General features: G+C 43.3%; 1 long non-coding RNA gene across 1 annotated transcript in view; it reads left to right on the top strand.

The window, feature by feature from the left end:
- Positions 1-14,317, top strand: part of LOC141277363 (uncharacterized) — a 94,327-nt gene that overhangs the window by 59,202 nt on the left and 20,808 nt on the right. Inside the window, exon 3 of the long non-coding RNA XR_012328639.1 lies at positions 2,376-2,435. This is a non-coding gene — a long non-coding RNA (uncharacterized lncRNA). The remainder of the gene's footprint in view (positions 1-2,375; positions 2,436-14,317) is intronic.

Raw genomic sequence — 14,317 nt, forward strand, 5'->3', positions numbered from 1 at the left:
TTGGTACAAACTACTGTGTTCTTTCCTTCCCAGCTGCAAACTTCTGCTTTTTCTGTGTAAGGCATTTCAATTAGGCACATACCCTGCCCTCAAGACACTGGCCAGGTAGCCGGGGAGATAACATGTAATGACACTAGCTACCATTATTTCCAGCATTTACTCCATGCCAAGCACAGGTGATAGAGATAATAATTGTACAAAAAAGCCTCCAACTTATTGAGCCCCTAATGTGGGCAGGCCCTTTAGAACACTCTGTACTCCTCACTGGAACTGAATATATCACTTCTTGCTACTGGAAGGGTGGTCCTGAACCAGTAGCAATGGCATCACCTGAGACCCCGTTAGAAATACGGAATATCAGGCTAATCCCAGACCCACTGAATCTGAATCTGCATTCTAACAAGATGCCCAAGGGGTTTCTGGACAGATTGCTACCCCTGTTTTACAGATGAGGAATCAGAGGCTCAGTGGGAATTGAGTGACTTGAAGAAGGCCACAGGGTAACCAGAAGCTAAGTAGGGATATAAACCTGCTTCACAGGACTCAAGTGATATGGGTAAAGGCTAGACTGCAGCACAGCTGGGAAGCTGAGTGCTGGAGAAAGAGCATTCCCTAGATTTCAGATGGAGGAACAGCCAGAAGGGCTTCCTGGAAGAGGGGGCATTTGAATCAGACCTAGAAAGGTGAGCAGGACCTGCCAAGAAGGGGGCTAGTCTATCTGAGGTGGCGGAAACAGCAGGAGCACAGACAGGTTGGTAGAAGAGTGAGTATCATTCGCCAGAACCTTCCCTTGGTGGCTGCTGGTACGTTAATTAAACATGAGTCCACCAGATCGGGGTGGTCCCAGTCTGGCAACCACCTTGGCCTATATACCTTGGCAGTATATATAAGTAAACCAGACTGAAGCCTGTATGTGCCTCAAGGTTGGGAAATAAAAACCTGAGGGCAACCAATCACAAACAGCCAACCAGGCTTTCCCAAACCAGACAGCCACTTAAACTATAGCCAAGTCGTTTTCTTGCTCTGCTTCTGTGTCTTTTCAAAAAAGTCTTGCCTCTAGCTCCTGTTGGGTGTACACTCCTAACCACTTTCAGTTTGAAACTGTCAGGTTTGAATTGATTTTTGCTCCAATAAACTCTTAAAAATTTAAATACATCTCAATTTATCTTTTGACACTGTGATCTTCTATGTTCAGAAGCAACAAAGCGTTTGAGGCGGGATGGCGGTGATTCAGGAAAACTTTGTTTTCCCCTTGATCTGTGGCTGCCGGAGGGCGCCGCCACACAGCTTCTGCCTGGGCTGCAGGATGCTGAGATGGACCCGCCTTGAGACGTTCCTGGCCCTTGGTCCCTGCTTTTTGGGTCTAGTGACCCCTTTCCTCCCCTGATTTCCTGCTGTAGCATGCTCCCTCAACGGCCCACGCTCAGAGAAGGGCTCACAGAGCCCCTGGCCCTTGGACACAGAACCCCTCTTCTGGGCAATAACCAATGGTCCAACTGGAGCCCGTGTTGTAACCTTGTCTCCTGAGCCTGTTCTCACTTCCAGGTCTCTCCACTCAGCCCAGAATTTGCCCTTGACTTTCCCCTGACTGTCACATCCTTCTTATCCCGACTCAAGGTCACCATCTTGGAAAGCACTCCCTGATCTCCCCAGGCTGGGCTGGGCACTCCTGCTTTGTGCTTCCACAGCCCCTATCCCGCCCGCTCTGCTCAGTGGTGCCTGTCACATCACACTGCAAGTGTCCACTCTGCCTCCTCATGAGGCTCTGGCCCCTCCTCAGTGGCAGGTTCTGGGTCTTTCTCCTGTGCTCCCAGCATCTGGGGGAGCAGCTGACATAGGAAGTGCTGGGTGAGTAACTGTTAGACAAGCAAGGGTAGGTTTCTCTGCCTCTAGTGTCCGGGCATGGAGCGCTGATGGGAGCAGCAACGTGGCCACTTCCATCCGGGTAGCTGTTCCTCTCGGGATACTCTCCTCCCAGCCTCTTCATTGTCTCGCCTTTGGCTTTAAGGCTTGTGAGACCATCCAGGATAATTAAGAGAAAGAAGTTTTATGGGGCTTCGATCAAAGATTTTAATTAACCTGCTTTAAGCGTTTGAATGTTCAGTCCCCAGGGCTGACCATTTGATAATGGAATTAATGCTTCTAGGCAGAGTGGGGGGAGGGGGAGGCTTCAACAAGGAGGGCCTAGTGATGGTCTCATTAACTCTTCCCAAGACAGATAGATTTCAGCTCAACATAAGCGATTGATCTCAGGTGCTTCTCATCATAAGCCCTTCTGAGTCGCTTGTGTTTTTAACATATGTGCGTATATTAACTTGACTTTAAAATGTATGTTAAACAAATGAACTAATGGCGTTTCCTTTCCTCTCCCACAGAAATCACCTACCAGAGGGCAGAAAGCCAGACTCCAGTTGGCTAAGCTAAGCGTGAACCTGGTAAGGGTGCCCTCAGCTCCCCATTTGGGTGGCCTAGATTTTGAAAGAAACCCCTGTGTATCCCAATTATGCCTAAATGCCTTCAATTCTTTGGAGAAAAAAACAGCACCATTTCTATAGGAAGCCGTTTCTGGGAGAGTTGTGTGACGGGTATAACACACCAGGTTGGACAAGGGGACCCCTTCCAGGCCTGCACATGGGGAGGACGAGGGTGGCCCAGGAGGGGGCCTTGGAGAGGAATGCTGAAGAGAGCAAGGTTCCTGAGTCAGGGGAGGGCTGGCATCCACCGCAGATGCATGAGAGATGTGCCCAGGCATCTCCTTCCACATCCAGAAATTGGGTGCAAGGCCTGAAGTTTCCCTACACCTTCCAGAAGTTCAGATGAAGAAAAAGCGCAGGTTCTCTGCTATAAAGATAGGACCCGTTTAGAAATTGATTAAGCAATAAAGGGGAACAAGGGCTGGAGTTATTTGGGACAGTACTTATTATAATGCACACGTTATTAATGTGTGGGTTCTGAGAGCTCCCTCCCAGAGCTGACATACTCCTTGGCTAAGGGGACTTCAGAGATCCCGGGGTTCTAATCAGGGTCCCCAATACCCTGACTCTGATCTCACACCAACCAGGAACATAACTGAGTCTTTTCTCTGGTCACAGAATGAGCCACAGGCTGAGCCCTGACCTTGGCCGTATACTTATCCCTAATCCTTACCACGTACTGACCTCAGCCCGTGACCTCAGCCTCAATCCTGACTGCGGTCACTGATTAAGCCCTGACTTCACAGACTAACGCTTGTCTGTGACCCTTCTTAAGGCACAGCCCCAGACAGAATAGCAGCTCAGCCGCTGGCTCTCACATCAAGGGGGATGAATGGGGGGACGTGATGGAGCTGGGCAGGTGTCCTCCTCCCTCACCACTGGAGGCTCAGATGAGAGCTCCCAGCCCCCCTGGTGGCCCCTGGGTCGGGGCAGGTGGAGGGCTCAGGAACCTAGGGGCTGTGTGGGGTTTTCCAGGCTCTGTCCTGGCTTCACATGCAAGGCTGATTAACATGCACCTCGCTTCCCTCCATCCCCAAGTGCCTTCACCACATCATTGCTTCACTGATTAATTCCTCAGAACAAAGAACCCGGCACTTATGTGCAGATTGAATGGAAGATCCCAGAGGCCCTTCCCAGTGCCGGCTGCCCAGTCCTTTCCCGAGTGCTTGCTCTGTTGAAGTGTCTAAGGAGCCAGGAGGCCGTTAACTGGACCAGAAAACAGCGTTCTGCCTCCAGGATGCAGGGTTTGCTGGTTCCTGGGAGATAGTTCCACCCTAGAGCCAGCTTAAGAGAGTTACATTTGACATTCTGAGTAACCGATGTATTGGGTTAAAATCTGTCAGTACGTGAACGTGGTCCTTCTTTACAAACACAAGATAAATGTAGAAGTTATCCTACTACCAACATGACTGCCATTATCATCCCCAGCACCATCATCCCCATCATCATCATTATATCATCATCATGGCTCTCTATGGGAGATGCTTTACCTGCGTTATTTAATCTTTAAATACCAGGAGTAACTGTTTAAATATTAAAGAGTAAATCTGATACTCTTGTTGAGTATCACTACAACAAGAGAGGCCATGGCACTCCATTGAGTTCAAGACCAGGAAAGCAAATTCCTCAGTGAATTTGTAGGTTTCCCATTACCAGCCTCAGAAGCATGTGAAATCCATGTAATTTTCCTTGTTTCCTTGGCTGCAAGGAAATTCCAGAATTTCTTTCGATTGCTGAAGCTTTCCTCGGCTGGAAGTTTCTCCATATACCTTTCCTCTACCCATCTACCTTTATTTTTGGGTCCCCTCCTCCCAGTCTCCAAATCTTGCTTTTATGGCACCTGAATCTACACTACAAATGTGTGTGTATAAACACACTGTGTCAAATATTATTCTAAAGTCAATGTGTACATCGTGTTTGGGTTTCTCTTCCAGTGTTATGGAGTAGGTGCCTAACACTGACCCTCCTTTGGATAATAATTATAAAGTACAGATAAAATATAAAAATCCTGTAGGCTCTGAGGAATGAACAAAAGCAGGCAGATTTTGTATGGTTTTTGAAACTTGGAAGGGACAGGCATGTGGTGAGTTTCCCATTTTCATGACTTTTAATCTGAGGGAAACTGTAGCCATGATACAGCATAAAGCAGTGAAAACTCTGACTGAAAACCATTTATGCAACTGGATGAACAGGACAGAGCCAGAGGACAGCTGCTGGAAAGTGAGGGAAGAATTCTAGAAAGGAGAAAATCAGAGAGGGGAGCCCCAATTCTGTAAATACATTCTGCTCCAAGTCTCTGGCTGATCAGAGTAGCTTGCAGCTAAGGCTAAAAGAACTGAAATGAAATTTGATCTGTCCACTGCACATTAGACAGTTTGTGGTTTGTCTAACCTAGTTAGATGCCTGTTAAACAGACACTAACACTTTTCACACATTTCAGAGTCATATGAAGTACACAGAGTCTTCAGAACGTAATCTGCAGAATTCAGATACAATGCAAAATTATTTGACATATGAAGAGCCAGGAAAATGGGACCAATGCCTTTATTTGGAATTACCAAATAAATTTGGAAATTTAATAAAATAGTTGCTTTAATAAAAATTAAAGCAGCTTTTACAGTCATGGCAAACATGCTTATAATGAATAAAAAAGGAGAAATCTTGGCAGATATATAGAAGCTACAAAAAAGAACCAAAGGCAAATTCCAGAACCAAGAAGTAAATATATAAAATAAAAAATTCACTGGGTGGGCTTCACAGTGGAGTAGACGGGACTGAAGAGTGAGTGACCTTGAAGATAGATAATAGAAATGACTCAGTCTGAAGAAGGGAGAGAAAGAAGATTGGGGAAAAAAGAACAGACCTTCAAGGATGGATGAGGGCAATATCAAAATCTCTAACATACAAATAACTGGCATCCTGGAAGTGGAAGAGGGAAAAAATGGGATAAAAACTATTTGAAGAAATCATGGCCCAAACTTCCCAAAATTTGGTGTAAAGACATACAGATTCATGAATTTCAGCAAGTCCAAATCAGAATAAATAAGAAACAAACCATGCCTAGGCATATTGGAATTTAACTGCTAAAAACAATGAATCAACCAAAAGGGGTTTTACTACAAAGGACTGTTTTTTTAATTCAAGATTTATTGAGCATATACTGTGTATCAGGCACGGTTTGGGTGCTGTGAGCATAACCTAGGGCTGCAATCTTCTTTAGGGAAGGAAAGGGTAGTACTGGAATTGGCCTGAGATTGAGTTTTGTTCAGTAAAACCAAATTGACATGAAGAATACAAGCAGAGCACACCCAGAGTCCAGGACATAGAGGCAATTCAAGAACACCAGACGGTGTTGAAATGAGTATTTTAGAAAAAGAGCATCACGGACTTTTGGGGGAAGGGATTGAAATCTCATGGTGGAAGAGACTTTTTTTTTTTTTTTCCGGTACGCGGATCTCTCACTGTTGTGGCCTCTCCCGTTGCGGAGCACAGGCTCCGGACGCGCAGGCTCAGCGGCCATGGCTCACGGGCCCAGCTGCTCTGCGGCATGTGGGATCTTCCCGGACCGGGGCACGAACCCGTGTCCCCTGCATCGGCAGGCGGACTCTCAACCGCTGTGCCACCAGGGAAGCTCAGTGGAAGAGACTTTAAAAGACCAAAAACTCAGGAGATGAGAACCGGGGGCTGGGGGCATGCGTTAGCATTCAACACAAGTAACGATTTTCTTTTCCTCTTAAAGGCTTGAGTCTACCTAGTGGGGAACGTAGCCCTGGAGAAGGAGGCCTCAGGGAATCTGCTAACACTGAGATGAAAACTTAAGAATTGGTGTCCTGGGGCTTGGTGTTAGTAACGTCTTGGGTGAAGAAGGATGGATTTCTGGTTCTGCAGAACGTGGGTGACGCTTGCCACTCCGTGTGTGTGCATGTGTGTCCAGATGCAGGGCGCTGGGGCGTGTGGATCAGCAGTCTCGGCTCGTTCTTTCATCTCTTCACTATTTTTTGAGCCTCGAGGATGCGCGGGAGCTGACAACGCAGGGATGAGCAAGGCAGACGAGGCTCCAGCCTACTCTAGGGTCTGCCGGGAGAGACAGAAAACCTGCAAGAAAACACAGCCCTATGACAAGGACGTAGGTGCTGGTGCTTTACATGGGAGACCACCTCGAGAGGCAGTTAGGAGGTGGGGAAATTGAGGCAGGGAAGGGAAGAAAGCTGACAACCTGTGTGTTGATGAAGGGGTACTACTGGGGGCACCTGGAACTCCATCAGGCGGGGATGCTCCGAGCACGGTGATGTCCCAGGTGGAGATGGGAGCTGGGGAGTCACCTGCTTTCTTCCTTCTCTCACTGGTTGAGGTCTTTCTTCAGGGGAGTTAAGTTCTCCAGCTCCCACGTGGTGTCTGGTGCAGCTGGGGTGGAGGACCCCTTAGGCTGAGAAGCAGGGAGGCTCGCAGAGGGGCTGGACCTGTCCTCCGCTGCTGAAGGTGATCTGGAGGTGGGGGGCAAGAGCCCACTACCCGGCCACCCACGGCCAGGACTTTGGTTGTTCTTTTAAAGTGTAAAGGGAGCCACGGAAGCTTTTAAACAGAAGAGTGAAATGACCTGAATTAATGGTAAAATTCAAGAGAGGCGCAAACTCCCGGAGAAGGTGAGGGAGGATGGAGTCCAGGCACACTGGGCTCTGAGAGGAGCAGAGACATTCTTCATTGAGGCAGGAATGAGGGTCTGAGTGTGGGGACCCGGCGGCAGGTTTGGCGAGAAGAGGAGGGAGTTTCTGTTGATGGTTTCCTTTTTGTCCTCCGTGAAGAGTGAGGTGCCCTCCTGGGCTGCAATGGGGGCGGGAGGAGGTTGGAGGGGAGAAAATGTAGAGGACCATTTTCTGCAGGGCTCACCTCCCCGTCTCTTCTCCTGTTTGAATTTTGTCAGCGGCGTGAATCTAAATTGTAACTAATCAGTTCATTTAATGTGATTTGCTCTGGCAGCATTTAGCTGCCCCACTGCTGGCAGTCAGAAATGAAATAATTGGGTTCAAGCAGGCTGGGGTTTTGCCAGGAGAGCACAGCCCGGGCGGAGGGAAGGGTGTTGGGGGCCACCCTGCAAGGAAGACCTGTGATTTGCAGGCCCCTGGAATCAGGGTGGTGGCTGGCACCCCAAGGCTCATGTCTGTGTGCTCAGGGCATTGGAAGGATGTGCATCTCAGGGTGAGTCAGGCTTTGGGGATGGTCCTTCCCTTTCTTGGACTTACGCTCCACAACTGAAAATTTGTTTATTTCCACACCATCCCCTTTCCACTGTACTCCCTTTCATCCACTAGAAGAGTAGTGAAAAACACATACGTGAACTAGCCCAGTGTACATTGTTGAATTGCAAAAGCCTATTTTTGACATCAAAATATTTTCTGAACGTCCAGATGAGAGAGTTATTTAATAGCTGTTGATTAAGAAGATATCTAATAAGAGGCTATACTTTGGGGACATTTATTTATCTAATTGTATATTTCATAGGTATTAATACGTTCTTACTTTTATAAGGTTTAAGCAGTACAGAGCAAACCACGGTAAGTTAAAATTTCCAGACGCGAGTCAAGGTTAATCGCGTGTTAATGACAAATCTAGTGTGGATAGTAAAGGGAATGAGCTGGGTCCAAATACCCTGGGGAGAGACTTACCTTTCTGAGCCAGACACAGACCTCTTCCTCCTCTCATGCCGACTAGCTGGGCATCACTCGCTGTTTTGACTTCACGTGGTCCCAAGAAATCCTATTCCTGTCAGTGGTGGGTTAGATTTGTGGCAAGGATAATTTGGAACCATCATCAGACATGATTCATTCATCACAAATATCAAGTCATATAGCTGAAAAGTAAAGGATGACAAATCGATCTGGGGCTATTAATTGGATGTTCCCAAGCAACAGGGTTTCATCTCTGACAAGGAGCCCCTTCACCCAGGGGTGTCAGTTCTCAGAGACCCATGGCCCTGCCTTCCCTCAAACCTCAGAACCCTACCATACCGACATCCTGATCTCAAACTTCCCAGCCTCCAGATCTATGAGAAATAAATTTCTGTTCCTAATGCAGCTCACCCTCAAAGATGCTGAACACACAGTTCGCTTCAATCTGAGTTTTGGGCAAAACATTTCTTCCACACATGGAAGTCATCCTTTCTTGGGTCATTACTCATCCCCCTTCCCTACAGATAACCACCGTCAATACCTTGACGTGTGTTCTGATATCCTGTTGCTCTTTATGTAGGGGAGTGTGTGTGTGTGTGTGTGTGTGTGTGTGTGTGTGTGTGTGTGTGTGTAAACAAGTGGTATCATACTGTACAAATTATTTTCAACTTGATTTTACTTGATGATATGTCTTGAACATCTTTCTGCATCAGTACACGAAAGTCTACTGCATGATTTTAACAGTTGCAGAGAATTCTGTTGTTTCAGAATTTATTTAGCCATTCTCCTATTGATGTATATTTACAAATTCCCCAACCCCCTGCAGTTTTGTTATTACCAACCAGGCTACAGCAACTATTGTTGTATGTATATTTTTTGCACATAGGCCAGTATTTCTTCAGGCTGGGTTTCTAGAAGTGAAATTGCTGGGGTAAAGGGAATGAATATTTAAACACTGGTTGATGATGCCGGATGGCTTCCAAATGACCTCAGGGTTCACACTGCCTCCAGCAAGTATCTGAAAGCACCTGTTTCTCCATATTCTTGCTAACGTTTGTTACTATCAATCTTTTTAATTTTTGGCAGTATAATGAGTGCAAAATCATCTCTCATTATTGCTTTAAATTCCATTTCCCTGGTTCCTAGTGGAAGCTGTGTATTTTCTCATATGGTTATTGACATTTGTATTTTTCTTCAGTGAATTGCCTACTCCATATACTTTGTCCAATTTTTACTGTGTTATGTGTCCTTTTAAAAAATTACTTTGTATAAGATCTTGATGTATTCCAGCTATAAATTCTTTGTGTGTCAAATGTGTTACATATAATGTCTCCTCATTTGCTATTTGTAATTTAACTTTGTACATAAGGTATCATTTTTCAAGAAAGTGTTCTAAATTTTATGAGATTAAATATGCTAATTTTGGGCTTCCCTGGTGGCGCAGTGGTTGAGAGTCCGCCTGCCGATGCAGGGGACACGGGTTCGTGCCCCGGTCCGGGAAGATCCCACATGCCGCGGAGCGGCTGGGCCCGTGAGCCAAGGCCGCTGAGCCTGCGCGTCCGGAGCCTGTGCTCCGCAACGGGAGAGGCCACAACAGTGAGAGGCCCGCATACTACAAAAAAAAATTGAAAAAAAAAAATTGAAACTAATTATAAATGTATGTATTAAATTATTTACAGTAGAATACTTTGAATAGCTCCTACTTCTTATATTATTTACATTATAGATGAAATTGCCATATAGACACAAGATATATGTATATATATATACACACAAGAGGGTTTATAGATTCTTTTCCATTTCTGTGGTCAGTTTCAGTCAGTTCATGATGCTAGAACAGAAGACCGCAGACTGGGTGCATTAGGAACAGAAATTTATTTCTCATAGATCTGGAGGCTGGGAAGTTTGAGATCAGGATGTCAGTATGGTCGGGTTCTGATGAGCATCCTCTTCCTGGTTCACAGATTGGCTGTCTTTTTGCTGTGTCCTCACATGGGGGAGAGCAGAGAGAGAGAGGAAGCAAGCGCTTTTGTGTCTGTCTCTTCTTAAAATGGCACTAATCCCATCATGAGGGCCCCACCCACATGACCTAATTACCTCCCAAAGGGCCCATCTCCAAACGACATCACACTGAGAATTAGGGTTTCAACACATGAATTTTGGTGAGAGAGGAGAGGGAGGAACACAAATATTTAGTCCATAGCACTATTCCTATGCTTGCACAACATCATTTAAATAAATATAACTTTAATAGTTTTTCTCATCTCTGTTCAGACAAATTTGCCATCATTTTTATTTTTCAGAACTGTCTTAGATATATTCATACATAAATTAATCCAACTCCATTCTTCCATTGATTGGAAATAATATACTCTCCTATTCATTAGTGATCTTTAGATTATAACATGCTTCTTTGCTTATCATAGTCTAATGTTGATCAGAACTTTTATTTCCCTCCTGCACAATGTAAGGACCTCAGAACAGCTTTATTCCATTTATTCTTCATTCATGTGCTATTGTTGTGTATTTTAATTCTATACATATTTCAAATCTCACAAGGCAATATTATTAGTGTTTTATATAATTGATATTCATTTTTAAAAATTAATGAATTAATTGATTTACTTTTGGCTGTGTTGGGTCTTCGTTGCTGCACACAGGCTTTTTCTAGTTGTGGCTAGTGGGGGCTACTCTTTGCTCTGGTGCACAGGCTTCTTATTGCTGTGTATTCTCTTGTTGCAGGGCACAGGCTCCAGGTGTGCAGGCTTCACTGGTTGTGGCATGTGGGCTCAGTAGCTGTGGCTCACGGGCTCTAGAGTGCTGACTCAGTAGTTGTGGTGCACGGGTTTGTTGCTCCGTGGCATGTGGGATCCTCCTGGACTAGGGCTTGAACCCATTTCCCCTGCATTGGCAGGTGGACTCCTAACCAGTGTGCCACCAGGGAAGCCCTTGATATTCATTTTGATTTATCTACATATTCACCTTTTTTTCCTCTTCATTCTTTACTTCTGGTGTTGCATCTGGAATCATTTTTCTTTTAGTATTTTCTTTAGTGCAAATTGGTTAGTGGTGAAGTCTCTTCATTTTTGCTTTTCTAAAATTGTCTCTATTTCTTTGTTCTTGAAAGGTGTTTTCACTGCGTTTGGAATTCTAGATTGGCAGTTCTTTTCTCTCAGTACACTGAAAATACCATCCTTCTGTCTTTTGTTATTGCTGTTGAGAAGTCAGCTGTAGGTCTTAACTGTTCCTTCTTAGACGTAATCTGATTTCACTCCCACCCCTAGCTGTGTTTAAGATTTTCTCTGTCTTTGGTTTTCTGTAGTTTCACTATGATGTGTATGAATGTATATTTATTTTAATTTATTTTGCTAAAATGTCGTTGGGTCTTAAATCATGGATTGGTTTCTTTCATTAATTTTTGAGATTTTAAAGCCATTTTATTTGTTCAAATATTGCTTCTGACCTATTCTCTACTCTCCTTCTGGGACTCCAGTTAAACCTATGTTAGTCATTATCACGGAACCTATGTCTCTTACCCTCTGTTCTGTAATTTCCATCTTTCTGTCTTTCTGGGCTTCATTCTAAATATTTTCTTCGGACATATATTTCAGTTCATTAATTCTCACTTCAGCTGTGTCTTGAGTTCTGAATTTTAAACATTATCTTTTTCAGTCTAGATTTTCTGGTTGGCTCTTTTTCAAATCTGCTCTGACACGTTATATGTTGTCAGATCCTTTTCATTTGATTCTGCCAGGTGCTAGCAATCTTGGATCATCTTAATCCAATTTCAGGGCTTAAAATATTCTGGAACACCTAGTGATTTGAAACTGAGAGGCAGCCTGTGTGATAGCTGATTTACTTCAGGTTCACCTAAGAATGTAATTCTTTGGCATCTCAAACTTCAGTGTGAGTGGTTCAATAGGGTCCCTGACCAAGCTTTCATAAGTGTTCCTTAGCTTATAAATCACCTCTTCTAGATTTGAAATTGAGGTGGCCTCCATTTCCAGGTTCATCTCTTTGTATTTCTCTCTTCTTTCAGATCTTGGTGTGATAATTCCTCACTATTTTCTTTACTCTTTGATGCATCTAGAAACCTGCTTTTAAATACTATGTCCAGATTTTTTTTTTTGTTTATCTTTGAGGTGTGTGTGTGGGGGGATGTTGGTTTGAATCAACAAGGTTTGCTATTATCAGAAGTGGAAATCCTACATTTTCTCTTTCATTTACATTTCGGAAGCAGTTTGTCAAGTTCTAACACATTCCTGTTGGGATTTTGAATGAGACTATTTATAGAGTCACTGGAGGAGAATAGACATGTTTACAATATTGAGTCTTGCCATTCAGGAATATAATATATATGTTAAAAGTTCTCTTATGGGGCTTCCCTGGTGGCGCAGTGGTTGAGAGTCCGCCTGCCGATGCAGGGGACACGGGTTTGTGCCCCGGTCTGGGAAGATCCCACATGCTGCAGAGTGGCTGGGCCCGTGAGCCATGGCCACTGAGCCTGCGTGTCTGGAGCCTGTGCTCCACAATGGGAGAGGCCACAACAGTGGGAAGCCCGCGTACCGCAAAAAAAAAAAAAAAAAAAAGTTCTCTTATGCCTTAGAAAAGCTTTATACTTTTCTTAATAGATAAGTTGTCCATTCATTCATGAATTAATTTCTAAATATTTTATGGATTTCACTATTAATGAGAATGGAATGCTCTATTCCATGGCTTGGCAATCTTTGTCTGTAAAGGGCTAGACGGTAAATATTTTAGGCTTTGTATCTCTGTTGTAAATAATCAACTCTGCCTCTGTGATGTCAAAGCAGCCACAGGCAATGTGTAAACCAGTTGGCATAGCTATGTTATAATAAAGCTTTATTTACAAAAACAGGTAGTGGGTGGGTTTGGTTCACATGCCAACTCCTGCTCTAGTCTATTACATTTTTTAAATTGTTTATTTCTGTGTATTTTAAAGCTACTGATTTTAAAATTTTGATCTTATAGTTAACAAACTTAACGAACTCTCACATTAGTTCTAGTGCCTTCTCATTTGATTTTCCAGAGAGATGATTATATGATCTGCAAACACTGACAAATCCTCCTCTTCCTTCCCAATGATTACACTTCCCATGTAATTTTCTTGTCTTGTTACACTCCCTAGAACTTCCAGTACAAGGCTGTATAATTATGGTGATAGCAGTCATCTTTGTATTTTTAATCTCTTTTTTGGAGGAAACATTTCAGATGTTCTCATCATTAATTGTGGTGTTTATTGTAGGTTACTAACAGATGGGCTTTGTAAGATTAAGAAAGTTTTCTTCTATTCTGAGAATACGAGGGTTTTAAGAATGTTGAATGAATTAAATGGGTAAAGATGGCCAAAGGTACAAACTTCCAGCTATAAGTTAAGTCCTGGGGACATAATGTACAGCATGGTGGCTATAGTTAACAATACTGTATTGTATATTTGAAATTGCTAAGAGAGTAGATCTTAAAATTTCTCACCACAATAAAAAAATTTTTGTAACTGTGTGTGGTGATGAATAACTAGATTTATTTGTAATATATACATATAACCAATCATTATGTTGTATGCCTGAAACATGTCATATATGTCTATCATATCTCAAAAAAAAGAAAGTTGAATTTGATCAAATGTTTTTCCACCCTCAGTTGAAATAATTTTTTGTTTCTAGTCATTTACTTTATTAATGCGGTGATTTACAATTATAGATTTCATAATATTGAATGGTTCTTCTTGGTGATAATATATTATTCTTTTAATACAGTGATGCATTTGATATGCTAATGAATTCTTTAAAAATTTCCCATTTAAGAACTTAAGTGAGATTGGCTTGCAGAATATTTTTTTGTGTTACCCTTACTTGGTTTCGGTATCATGGTTATGCTAAATTTTATGGAATAAAAAAGGGTGATTTCTGTATACTTTGGAATATTTTGTATAGTTAGGTATTTTCTGTTCATTCACGGTTTTAGTATAACTGGCCCCCACGTCCTGATGGAGTGGTACCTATTTGCAAGGTAATTGTTAACTGTTACTTCAATTTCTTCCACAATTAGTTCATTCAGAATTTCTATCTCTACTTGAGTACGTTTAGGTAATTTTCCTAGGAAAGTATCTATTTTATCTATATTTTAAAATTTGTTGAATAAAGTCATTAGTGTTCT

This window comes from Tursiops truncatus, chromosome 20 (genome assembly GCF_011762595.2).
Source record: "Tursiops truncatus isolate mTurTru1 chromosome 20, mTurTru1.mat.Y, whole genome shotgun sequence".
NCBI lineage: Eukaryota > Metazoa > Chordata > Mammalia > Artiodactyla > Delphinidae > Tursiops > Tursiops truncatus.